This window comes from Arvicanthis niloticus, chromosome 5 (genome assembly GCF_011762505.2).
Source record: "Arvicanthis niloticus isolate mArvNil1 chromosome 5, mArvNil1.pat.X, whole genome shotgun sequence".
Lineage (NCBI taxonomy): Eukaryota > Metazoa > Chordata > Mammalia > Rodentia > Muridae > Arvicanthis > Arvicanthis niloticus.
Genome location: NC_047662.1, coordinates 16,820,000 through 16,833,509, shown reverse-complemented (window position 1 = coordinate 16,833,509; position 13,510 = coordinate 16,820,000). Strand labels below are relative to the sequence as shown.

The 13,510-nt window shown below is 44.9% G+C and overlaps 1 protein-coding gene across 21 annotated transcripts in view; it reads left to right on the top strand.

The window, feature by feature from the left end:
• Window positions 1–13,510, top strand: part of Eif4g3 (eukaryotic translation initiation factor 4 gamma 3) — a 216,975-nt gene that overhangs the window by 69,669 nt on the left and 133,796 nt on the right. Inside the window, exon 1 of one of the 21 annotated variants that reach the window (XR_013110371.1) lies at window positions 12,230–12,250. The exons of the other annotated variants lie outside the window; for them this stretch is intronic. The gene's annotated coding sequence lies outside the window, so the exon portion shown is untranslated. Of the gene's footprint in view, window positions 1–12,229; window positions 12,251–13,510 lie in introns of those variants that run through there. 21 annotated transcript variants of the gene reach the window in all.

Genomic DNA, 13,510 nt, shown 5'->3' with positions numbered 1-13,510 from the left:
AGGTTTACTGAGAAATGTTTTGGGTTACCAAGCAGACAATTTATGGCAATAGGTATTTGCACAACAGTTGTCAGTAGCCACTCCCCTGGGGTGAGGGAGGTCAGTTGTCCAGTTACCATGTTTAGGAAGTGACTAAAAACTCTGACTGCTGGTAAGGGGTCGGAGCGTACTTTAAGGTTCACATTGGAAATGGAGAAGTTGGAAACAGAACTGGTGACTCAGAAGCCAGCTGGCTCATTTACATAACCATTTGGCAACCTTTAGAAAGGGAGGAGGTAGCTAAGGCCTGGAAGCTAGCCTGGAAGGATCTGAGTAGGAAGGAGCAACCTGCAGGTATCATTCCTGTTCCTTGCACTTTGAGAATGGCTGTGACAACTTCAATAAAGGCAGAAGGTTAAATAAACCATTTGAAGACAAAAGCCAAAGTACTAGAAAGAGAGATTATAAAGCTTCTTATTATTTATATAAAAATGAAATATTAAAAAGTTGGGTACATATGCAAGGGAGTTTTGTCTTCCACTTAGCTGGTCCTAACTCTTAAAAGCTAGTAAGGAATGAAGACTTGTTGAAGAGTGGCTGGCTCTTTGAGAAGGATAGCATCACACTGGACAGAAGTTCCATGGGGGCTCCCTAAGGAGTGCTCTGCCATTAGTAGTCAGAAGGACAAATTCTAAAACACACCAAGTCTTGCTCAGATTAGAGATGGGCAGTAGGCATATGGGACTCTGGAAACATTAAAGTAATTTTAACTAAAAGCTGTTCTTCCCAGATCCCAGAGCTTGAATTGTTCATGGCAGAGTACAGGTCAGTGTTTATGGGCAATCTTGTACCAGATTGCCATTTCCAAGGTAATAACTAGTTATTCAACACTGTGTCTCTGGCACCCTGCAACACAGGTGTGGTTATTTCTGTCTTGGAGATTGAGAAGGAGTGATTTGATAGGTGGGATAGCATCTTTGGGAAGGGGCCGAGTCAGCACCCCCCAGTTGCCAGCTTCTGTGTATTTTTCTGATGCTCAGAATTGAACTTAGGGGTCTCACCAATGTGAGGTAAGTGCTCTGCCACCAAGCCACATTCTCTACTTTGCAGTTCTCAACTTTTTTACTTTGCGTGTAGTCTCAGAGTTCACTAGCATACTTCTCTTCAGGTTCATTTTTAGATAAGTGAGGCTTTTAAAACTCATTCTGGAAACACAAGTACCATTCACAGTGTGGTCTTTGAAATACCATTTCTGGGCACTTGTTGCTCTTCCTGGACGTCAACATTCATGTCTCAGCACCCATGTCAGGTGTTTCATACCATCTGTAACTCATGCTGTGGGCAGTCTGACATCTTCTCTTGGCCTGTGGGGGAAAGTATACACACTGTACCCATGAGTGCACACACAGGTACACACAAATTTTAAAAAGAAGAATGTTTGATAATGTTTTAGTTTCTGGAGACGGCTCCATAGGTAGGTAATTACTTGCTGTACAAGCCATGAGGACTCCTCTCCAATCCTTACAGCTCCTTCATTAAAAGCTGGCTGTGGCGGCATCATATTTCAAGCTCTGGGTAGCAGGAATAGGAGTATCCTGGGGTCTCATTGGCTAGAGATGTCTACCCATTTGGTGAAAGCTGTGTTTGGTGAGAGACCCCATCTGAAGAAATATGGTGGGGAAGGATTGAGGATGATAACCTGATGTTATCTCTGTCTTCCATACAGGTGTACGTGGGCACACACCTGCACATATGCACATGTGGGCTGCACACTGTACACACAAAAAAGAAAAAGTATGTTTTAATTTTTAAGCAGTTAGCATGAAACATCTTTGCTAAGCAGTAGGCTTTTATAAAAACATCTGCACATGGATGGTGGTGGTGGCTCGTGTCCTTTAATCCCACGGAGGTGGAGGCAGGCATATTTTTGAGTTCCGAAGCTAGCTTGGTCTACAGATTTCCAGGACAGCCTGGGCTACATAGAGAAACCTTGAATGAAAAGCCAAAACCAAAAATGTTTAAAAACAAAGGAAGAAGCGTTCTAGGACTCACAGAAGATTGTCTACTGTGATAAATGGATGGGCGAGAGCCCTAGCTGCAGATTATTTCTGATGAAAATGATCTAGAGAATAAATAAAGATGAGCTACAGGAAGAAAGCAGCACAGAGAGAGGGTGTAAGAGAGGATGCAAGCATTGTTGGGTCTTGCCTAGGCCCTGTCAAATAGATGCTGTCAACATCTGTGGGTGCTCACGGGCTCAGTGAGCCAGTAGGCTTGTCTGCTTGCTCCCAATGTTTCCCGGTGAGAAGGAACTGTGTTGCTGTGTTCTGTAGGGTGTGCCAACCCTTGAACATTGTGGTGGTTACTGTTGTAAGACTATGAGGCCCCTTAGGCCCAAATGCGGACATCCACCAGGGCCAGGGGAAAACGGTGCCATGTCACCCTTGAACTCACTATAAAGAGTGGTGTTCCATGGAGCTCCCTGGGATGTCACTGAGACATCCTACTCCATCCTTTCTTCCCACTGGAGTAACTGATTGGTACCGGAGGCCCATCCCCTACAGATGCTCATTTCATGGCTTGGGTCTTGGCCTGGGTGACTGTGATGGGAGCCCAGGCTTGATGAGGAAGGGGTAGGAAGTGCCTTTTGCTAGAATTGAGTTCCTGAAGAGCAGAATAGCTCCTGTGCTAGAGCACACACAATCAATTTGTAGAATTCTGTCAACAAGTAAGCACCCGTGGAAACACAGGCGGTGTTTGGGTGCAGAGAGTGCTGTCCTACCTAGCTAATCAGGATTTTTAGGAAATGCAACACTAGAGATTAAGATTTTTTTGTTTGCTTTATTATTTACTATGTTACTAGTATTTCAGTTTTTAAGAGTATGGTGTAAAACCAGTTTGCTTTCAAAATTGTCATATTCTAGGACTCTATTGATAATGGTAAATATTTTGACTTGGGTTGCTGAGGGTGACAAGTAGAGCTGTTGAAATGGGTACTGATGAACGACTAGAACTGTGTCTGTGTGGGGACAGTGCTATCAGCTCGTCACTGTGAGGTCACAGGAAGGGTGACTGGACGAAATACATACTGTGCCTTAAGTGGTTGAATTGCCTAAAACATTGACTCAGAACTCCCACGAGCCACAGTTAAGGATAGTATTTGTGGCAGATAACATTTAAGACACAGCCCTTCACGTTTGTACAGTGTCCCTGGTGTTGCAAAGCAGCTTCATGTAATAACAAATAACCTCTCCACTGGGGCACTGTGGAAAGGGCTGGAGTGAAGCAGAGCCTTGCAGTTTGTAAAAGTCGTGGGAAGAACTTCAGTTAAATAACTAAAAAGAGATTGGTTGCACATCTTGCTGAACTCTCTCTGTGGGCTGGGGAGCCCTCCAGCACAGCCAGGATGTAATGGGTTGCCTAGGCGCCTTGTGTGCTGGTGCATGCTTGTAATGCCAGCACTTGAAACAGTTGTCTCAAACTGGAAATAGAGTTTGAGACCAGCTGGGGCTAAATAGTCCCTGCCTCTAAAACAAACAAACAAACAAACAAACAAACAGAGTTTGAAAGGAAGGCTCAGTTAACACTTTATTAAGTCATTTCCCCAGCACCTCATAAAAAACAATGAACTGGGCCCAGTCTGGCCAGTGCACACCTTTAATCCCTGTACTTGGGAAGCAGGAGTCCAGATCTTTGTGAGTTCAAGGTCAGTTTGAGTGCTGGGATTAAAGCCAGTGGTATTGGATTTCATCAGCAGATTTTTAGGGCCTTAAAAAAAAAATCTCTTTAATTTCAGGTTTATGATACTTTATTTTTGCTAAAAGTTTGTTCGAGTGACTCACTATAATTGCTATATAGTCTGTTTGGTTTATAGTACGTTTCTAAGTGTGTGTGCTTGCATGGTGTGTGCATGTGTGTAGTCATAAGAGGTCAGAGAAATCAGTCCTACCCTTTCACCTTTGTGTGGACTCTGGGGATAGGATCCAGCTTATCAGGCTTGCTGGCAAACCTGCTTCCCTCTGTGACTGTAATTTTGCTTAAAAAGATCACAAACTCCCTCTTCAGGCAAAACTATGTACATACATTAAAAATCCATAAAGTCAGGCTGGAGAGAAGGCTCAAGGGTTAAGAGCACTGACTGCTCTTCCAGAGGTCCTGAGTTCAATTCCCAGCAACCACATGGTGATACCTTACAACCATCTGTAATGGGATCCAGTGCCCTCTTCTGGTGTGTCTGAAGACAGCTACAGTGCACTCATACACAGAAAATAAATAAAAATTTTAAAATATTCATAAAGTCCCTCAGAAGGTCATTAAAGTTAGTGACCTTGGCATGTCTTGAAACACAAGGTGATTAAAAGTGGAACTTTCCCTAGAACCACTCAGTGATCTTTCTGGTAAGGAAAGCAGAGTCTGAGTGTCTGGAAGTCAGCCTAGTGGCACCTCTGTTCTCTGCCTCTCTGCCCAGTCAGTCCTCAGGCCGCTCCTGTGGATTTGCAACTAGTCCATAGCTAAGCAGGTAATCAGCTTCTGCAGATATATATAGGTTTCTCTTTTCCGAGGTATGGGGGTGCACATGGCAAGGCCAGAGGTTGTCTGTGAGTTGGTTCTGAAGGGCAGGCAGAAGGAGGTTGCCAAGGCTGAACAAGTGCCTGACATTCAGAGCCATGTTGCCATCCTTGGTTGAATTAGTTACTTTTTGGTGTTTGAAATTGTGAGTTCTTTTTATTGTGGAGTATTAGTCCCTTCTGAATGCCTGGTAGATTTTCTCCAGTGCTGTGGGCTGGACCCCCACAGGGTCATTGCTTCCTTTGTGTGCAGAGGCCTTTTCTGCAGTGTTCTCAGGTCTCGTTGTTACTTTTGGAGTAGTGACGGCCCTTTTCAGAAAGTTTGCTCTGTACCAGTGACTTAAAGTGGCTTTGTCCCCTAATAGTTTCAGGGTTTTACATCCCTACCGTTTGGCGTTTGACCCATTTTGAATTAGCTTTTCTGTATGGGACAAGGTAGAGAGGTAGATACCAGTATTCATCCTTTTCTGGGTAGGTGCATGGTAGCCCTGGGGCCTGCTCCAAGGGTGAGTGGCTCCCCACTGAATGGCACTGACACTGCCAGGCTTGCTCATTTCTAGTTCAGTCAGCACTGACTTTGAAGCCACTGCCCCTTCTTCCTCTTTGAGTGGTCATGGTTCCCTTTTCAGAGTCTTCCTGTGGATTTGTTTTTTCTGAACACCTCACCTCAGTCTTTGTCAGTGATCTTGTTATTAAAACAGCACTGGTCTGATTTGGTTTTTGTAGATCTCTGATAATACTTCAAGTGGAGAAGTGTGACTACTCAGCTTAGTTCTTTTAATGACTCCGCTGTTTGGAGTCCTTGGAGGCCCCACCCATACCACACTCAGATGAGCTTTCCGTTTCTAGACAGCACGTCATTGAGTTTTGGTAGCAAGTGTGCTGACCTGTAGCTCATGTGCGTAGGGCTGCCACTGAGGTCTGTTCACAGGTAGCATTTTCTGCTTTCTGTAGCCTCCGTGACCTTGTAGTTTTCCTAGTGAGTCTTTCACTGTTTGAGTTTGGTCACCGCTTCGGCATTTTATCATTGCAAATACTTTGTAAGTGAAACTTTGTGCTTTTCTCTTCAGATAATTGAATCTCCACAATGGTTTTGTGTGTTGACTGTGTCCTACTCGACTGAAATCTTAGTTCTGATATTTTGTGTGTGGAGTGTTTATGTGTGGGGTGGTGATAGGGGGATACCCTGGAGTGGGCCTTTACCCCATATCTCTATGTTGGGCACCAACTCAGGGCTTAGTCATAAACTGCAGATGCTGAAATGTAGCCACAGCCTTTCTGAGGGTTTCTGCATCACTAGGAGGATAACATTTATGTCGTCTTGAGATTTTTAAAAATTTCCTTTTCTTTCCTGTTTGCTGGACCCTCCTCTGTCTGCGGGCAGGATCCTCCCCTCGTTTCTGATTTCAGAAGTGCTTAGACTTCTCCAGTAAGGGTGATGTTTGTTGTGGTCTTGTGTGTGGCTTTTAATATGCGGAGGCAGTTTCTGTTCTTGGTTTCCTAGCCTTTTAATTGATTGTGAAAATGTGTGGTACTTCGTGAAGGGTTTTGGTCTGAGTCAGCTTGTGCACACAAGTGCAGGTCCTGCACAGGCCTGAAGAGGGAGGGATCAGAGCCTCTGGAGCTGAAGTTACAGGCAGCTGTGAGCCACCATATCTGAGTGTTGGGGACTGAATACAGGTCTTCTAAAAGAGAGTAGTGGCTCTCCAGCCCTGTAAAGTGGATTTTGTGCACTGTATTTTAAGATTTACCACCACTACATGGGATTTATTTCCGGAATACAAGGATGACTCAATATTGAAAACTGATCATTGCAGCCTGTCCCACGAGCATAAAGAGTGACAGTGATCAGTTCAACTGCCACAAACAGTTCGCAGCGCCCAAAGCCCTGTTCTGACAGGAACACTCAGTTAATCAGAAGTAGAAGGAAACTACCTCAACAGAATTGAAGCTTCATTCGGAAAATCCACAGTGAGTGTCACCCTTAATGATGAACCTGTACTGTCGGTTTTGTATCAGCTTGATTCAAGCTAGAGTCATCAGAGGAGGAAGGAGTCTCAGTTGAGGAAATGCCTCCATGAGATCCAGCTGTAGGGCATTTTCTCAGTGATCAGTGGGGGGAGGGCCCAGCCTTTTGTAGGTGGGGCCATCCCCGGGCTGGTGGTCCTGGATTCTATAAGAAAGCAGGCTGAGCAGGCCATGAGGAAGCAAGGCAGTAAGGATTCCCCTTTCATGGCCCCTGCATCAGCTTCTGCTTCCAGGACCCTGCCCTCCTTGAGTTCCTGTCCTGGCTTCCTTCCGTGGTAATGGATGCCATTAAAAGCTGAATTAACCCTTTCCTCCCCAGCTTGCTTGTCGGGCACGGGTTTCAGCACAGCAGTAGAGATCCGAATTAAGCACCTACAGATTAGGAATAAGATGTCTGCAGTCACCTTAGCGTGTCTCTCTTAAAAAAGAATTCATAGGCTGCCTGTGCTGACACTTGTCTTTAATCCCAGCACTGGAGAGGCAGAAACGGGCAGTCAGATCTCAGTGAGTTCAGAGCTAGCCTAGTCTATGTAGTGAGTTCCAGGAGAACTACATAAAGAAACCTTGCCTCAAAAAAGAAAACAAAACGAACAAAAACTCACAGATTTTTGCATAATTAAAGTAGATGTGTAGCCAACAGGAAATAAACTCAATAGTCATGGGATTTTTGTCCCATTCTTTGACACGGTCTGTCTTTCTACTTCATTGTAATGTTTTAATGAAACTGTGTGTACAGTTGTACAGTGTGTCTGTGTACAGCTGTGTGTACACAGACACAGCCTGTGTCTGGAGGTCAGAGAACAGTTTGTGGGGTGTTGTGGCCCACTCTCTGACCCACGCTTGGAGCTACTGTGTTGCAGACCGTTCTGCCTCACGTTTGGGGGCCAAAATGTTGTGGCCCGTTCTCTGCTGCTCCGGTCTGCGGGTCAGGGCTTAGCAAGAGACTCGAAGAATGGAGACAAGACGGTGTGTGATCAAGTCCAGTTTCTTGTTTATTGCCTCTCTTCATGTCTCCCTCTGAAGGGAAGTCCGGGGTATTTATACACTTTGCCACGTGCCTGGCAGGTGGATAGCACACGCACCATGTGCCTTGCAGGCATGGATGGCATGAGTGCCTTACAGGTGAGTATGGCGTGGATAGCACGTGCACGAACACCTTGTGGACATGGATGCCACGTGCGCCTTGCAGCTGGGGGCACTAAACACCAAAACAAGATATGTGGGATAAACAAGATGTTTATCAGAGTGTGCTCAGCTGTTGTAGGCTGTTGAAAACAAGTCTCTTCTCAGGGTATATGGCTCCAGATGGTTGCAAAGCTGACAGCCGCTTTCTGCTACAAGTCGGCTCCCAACGGGGGGGGGGGGGGGGGGGGAGGCGGGGGGTTTCAATACTGTCCAGTGTCCATCTGCCTGTCCCCTCATCTTACTTTAAAGATTATTTTTCTTTTGCCTAAGTGACCCCCACCTCCAATTTATAGTTATTTGATCTTGATCTAAAATGATGTTTTCTCTCCTAGAAAAGACTGGTTTTGTGTCGCTCGCTGATCTATAGCTTACTCTGGTTGACTTGTCTCTGTATGGTTCCTATTATGTAGTTGTTATGCTTTAGCCTTTTTTTTTTTTTTTTTTGACTTTTTTTTGACAGTTACAGTTTAACATAATACAAATAAATTTATTCTTTACATTTAAAAATCCAGCTCAGAGCCGGGCAGTGGTGGCACACACGCCTTTAATCCCAGCACTTGGGAGGCAGAGGCAGGTGGATTTCTGAGTTTAAGGCCAGCCTGGTCTACAGAGTTAGTTCCAGGACAGCCAGGGCTACACAGAGAAACCCTGTCTCGAAAAAACTAAAAACTTAAAAAAAAAAAAAAAAAAAAAAAGAAAAAATCCAGCTCAGAGAAGGTGTCTATTGAGAAGACCTCAAGCAAGAATAAATAAATGTGTGTTCTGGAGAAGCAAACTAGTGTGTCTGGACGGAGGCATCAAGGGTGACCCTGGGCCCAGTGCTTTCTCTTGGCCATTCAGTCACATGCTCCCCTCAGGAGTGTTGGAGCGTGTTTTGCTGCCTTAATAATTTGTTTTTAGTGCATGAGTGTGTTTGTATATGCATGCACACACTGTGGGAGTCAGCTCTCTCCTTCCCCTGTGGGTTTTGGAGACTAAACCTAGGTTGTCAGCAAGCACCTTTACCTGTTCAGCCATCTTGCTAGCTCTCCTGAGTATATTAGTCATGCTCTTCACCTTTGTCCATGTTCACTGCAGATTCCACACTCGAACCTTTCAGCCAGTTCTCACTGTTTTTATGCAACAGTTGGCTTCGTTAAACATGTCTGAGGATAGCAGCACACTGCTTCCTTGAGCATCTTATGTTTTCCTTGACACAGGATTTTAGTCTGGCCCTAAAACCTCATTCTTCTGCCTCACCTCGTCCTCACTTCTGTAGTGTGCCGTCCAGTTCCTGCTCATGACTTGTACGTACACCCTGCACACACACACACACACACACACACACACACACACCATTATTTCTGGCTTAGGTGACATGTTCTCTTGTTTTACAACTCTGTGTTCATGATGCTCCTTGTGCCTCTCCAAAATGCTGCTCTTCTTTCACTGAGGTCTGGAAGGAAGATCATTGTTTATTAAGTAGTCACGGTTGAACCTGCCTGGAAACCCCCAGTGAAATTCCTTTGTACATTTTCACTACTTCCACAGTGTCTGTTTTCTAGGTGTTTAGTGACTTGTGAATCACTTGTGCACCTGACACATCCTGCCCTGTCTATCTGCTCTCAACAACCAATCAGAATTCTATACACTCACTGGATTGCTTCTCTTACTCTGACCTGAGGAAAAAGCCTTTGGGAGCCAAATGCTAATTACTGGTGACATCTGAGCATCCTCAGTGGAAAGGGAAGCAGATCTGCTCTTTATGATGCCCTGGAGCAGGACCTTAGGGATGTGGTTGTCGTTTGCAAATGCACAATCCTGGTACTTGCCTCCAGGTGGATAGGGGTGGATAGGGTGTGACCATGTTGAGGTGCATTGCCAGCCTGAAGGGCTGCTAGCCGGCTTGCTTTTGTTTTTGTCTCACTAAGAACTTGATGAGTAGGTTAGGGCAGAGGCCGAGCCCTGATGTGATTAAGCTGATGTCCACCATAGATGACGGGTGTCATTGTGTGCATGGGAGGAAGCTGACTTATGGGGGGAATGGGAAAAGCAGCAGAAAGTTATGGTGTGGTAGTTGTGGAGAGCCAGGCGTGGGTGACTCAGCTCTCCTCTGAACCTGCACATGTGATGTCTGTTTATCCTCAGGGTGAGTTCTCTGGGAGTCACATTACACAGCAGGCAATGTTGACTTAGCCTGCTCAGCCATGATCTAAATATAACTTGTGTGGGTATTGTTTTGTTTTTATATTTTGTTTAGTATTGCAAGATGGGAGTCATTGGAGACCTAGTATTGAGCGATTTCCTTTCTAAATGATTGTATCCTCCTCCGCTACTGTTGTTCTACTGTTAACATTATGATGGGATGTTTAAATACAGAAGAGCAGTGGAAGATAGCGGTCTTATTCTGTAGAAGGCAACTCGGTACCCTGTGTTTTCTACTCAGCCTTTTAGTGCAATCACTGATGCAGCCATTGTTAAATTTTTCTGTAGGAACTCTTGTTGAGAGGTGCATGTATGTCATTGCTGGGCGTCCTTGCTACTGAATCCTGTGGATCTCGGGCTCTCTCCTTTGCAGAGTTTCTGAGCCGTGTGCTGAGTGTTTAGCGCGTCCTCCATGATCACGATGCCTTTGAGGGCAGGAACTCTGAGAAGCCCTGGCTCATGATCACACTTGTTTATTCGTCTGGGAGACAGGAGTCGTTATGGTTGACGCTTTTTGACACTTGGGAGTTCCTCCTCTTTGAGGTTCAGCATAGGTACTCCACTAACATGAGTTCTATATTATCTTGAAAGGGAGAGGATGCCTGCATCCATTAAGAAGGAAGCGCTTGACTGAGTGGGGTGTTGGCTCACTTACACCATGCACAGTGCCTGATGGTGTATGAAAAGACAACACGCCATAAACTGTGCACTTGTATTTCATGAGTTATTATTATTTTACTTAGAGACAGGAATCTGTTTATGTATCCCTGCTTGGCCTGCAGCTCATTATGTATATCAGGCTGGCCTTAAATTCACAGAGATCTACCTGCTTTTGCCTCTTTAGGTCTGGGATTAGAGGCGTGTGCCACCACACCCAGCTCCTTTCCTGTTTTAGAAGAAAGTTAGTCAAACTTGAGAAGCTGTTTTCCAGCATTATGTGCTTACACTGTCCAATGTGACTTCTGTTGCAGCACTTTGTGGTTACTGAAGTCCTTAGGAATTTTGTGCTCACCTAGAGTGGCATTTTTATTGCATGTCTTGGGATTGATTTCATGTCAGTGGGACCTGATGTGGACCCCATTTGAAAGGTGCCTCTGGTTTAGATGTGGTCCCATCTATACTCCCTCTTTATTGATGGATCACATATTGGTCCTGTTGGATGATTATAATATCTGAGTCTGGGGAAATAAGATGGTGGCTCAGTAGTAAAGTGTTTGCTGCCAAGCCTGGTATCTTAAGTTCAGCCCCGCACCCACATGGTAGACAGTTTGCCTCTGACCTCCTAGTGTGCCATGTTGTACACAAGGGCACACATGTAATACACACATTTTTTAAAAGGTTCTAAAAAAAAGTCTCAGGTTAAACGTTATGCTGAATTAATTATTTGTTTAAATAACAAATAATGAAGCTTTAGGTTGACTCAGGTGCTGTACAGTTAAACTCAGAGTTGGGGACAGGAAGAGAGATTGCTGTTGTTCTAACCTCAGTGAACTTCCCTTACCACACCAACTGCCATGTGAAGACCGTGGACTCCTTGAGTCTTTTAAGTGATGTTTTCTGTTGGCATTTGTGGCACTTTGGTTTTGTTTTCAAATGATACCTCTTGCTTGTAAAATGAGAAAAGATTTGCTTTCTAAAATGAGAAAATCGTGTCTCTTGCCTGAATTCTCAGTCCATCCTTGCAAATGACAGCTAAGATCTGTTCCTCATAGCCCTCTGAATTTTCAGTAGTTAAAATGATTGTGTTTGTGGTGTTGTGTTGGAACCCAAGGATTTAGATGTCTGGCAGGCCTCTGCCATTAGATATAGGCCCAGTGTCTTTCTTCCCACACTCTGCTTTGCTAGTGATTCAGACAAGGTACCAGGAAGTTGCTCAGACAACCTTAAACTCACTTCATGGCCTTGAATTTAGGATTCATCTCGCCTGTAAATAGATTTCTAGATGTCATGGTGCTGATATAGATATATATGTACATTTACCTAATTCTTTTAAGATTAACTATCTCACCAGGCACAGTGGTGCACACCTTTAAATTAATCTCAGCACTTAGAAGGCAGGGGCAGGCGAATCTCTCTGAGTTTGAAGCCGGCCTGGTGAGTTCCAGGACAGCCAGGGCCACACAGTGATACTTCTCACTCAACAACAAAACAAACCCTTCAGAAATATAGAGTGTTCCATTTGAGGCTGGTGAAAAGGTGAATTTTGTTTGTAGACTGCGTTCCTAGAAAGGCGGTGTTGGGACGAGGGAAGATTGATTCTCACCCACAGCTCTTGGGAGTCAGCGGAGCGGCTACTCAGTCCTGCCGTGAGTGTTCTCCTGCACACATATTATTGGCTTCCGTCCACTTGGTATTATTTACTTAAGGTGACAAATCGCCTTAAAATGAGAAATGATGTCTTATTTCCAAGTTAAGTTTGAAGGGCAGTAGGGGCTCTCTGGTGGAAGCAGGGACTCTCTGAGTGCTTTCTGTCATCATTTTTGTCACCTAAATTTGTTATTTTCCTTTGTAAAGGTAGGAAGTCCAAGCCGGGCAGTGGTGCCACACACCTTTGATTACAGCACTCAGGAGGCTGAGGCAGGTGAATCTCTTGAGTTTGAGGACAGCCTGGGTTACACAGAGAGACCATGTCAGGGGAGGGAGTAGAAAATCCATCTTAGTCCCATGGGTCTGTCTGGAGGTCACCGTAACTCGTATGTAGTTCCTCTCTTTTCTCATCTGCCAATGGAATTCACCCTGAACCTCAGATTCTGCTTGTCAAAATCACTGTTTAAAAATAATTATCACAGGCTTAAAAATCCTGTGTAAGTGCCTGAGGACTTGAGTGGTTGGCCTGTCTTCTTCAGCTTGCACTTTGGTAGCAGTTGTCTAGGCACACACCAAAGTTCATTGAAACCTAAATGAAAAGGGAAGTCTGAGCACTCCTCTGAAAGGACAGGGAGAATGCCTGAGCAGTCCTTCCTGGAGGACGGAATCCTTGTTAGGGTTCTGATGTGTAGTACTTTTTCTTTTCTGTGTGGTAGTGCCAAATAATAAATGTGAGGGCCTTGTAGGTGCTAGGCAGTTGTCTTACACTGCATTCCAGTCTGTGAACTCCCTTGCCCGCTGGCTTTGAGAGTTATTATAAAGGGAGAGTTATCAAAAACATCAGTAATTCTTAAAATGATACTTTCACTGATCTACCCCAAGGCAGGTCAGAGATAGTCTCCACTGGTGCTGGCAAGATGGCTCAGTTTGTAAAGGAATTTGCTGCCAGGCCGGATGGACCAGAGGTCCATTTCCAAGATACACAGGGAGGAAAGAGAACCAAGTCTTGACCTTCACTTGTCCGCAGTGACACAGGACCACATTTGGGAGGAGCACTCACACCCAAAATATAGAAGTGTGATTTAAAAATCAAGAAAAGGATGTTTTGGAGATGGAGTGAGAGGTTGGTGGTTAAGAGCAGGTTTTACTATTGCATAGCACCTAAGGTTCAGTTCCCAGGCCCCACACTGGGTGGTACACCACTGTCCATAACTCCAGCTCCAGGGAGTACAACACCCTCTTCCAGACTCTGCAGCTAC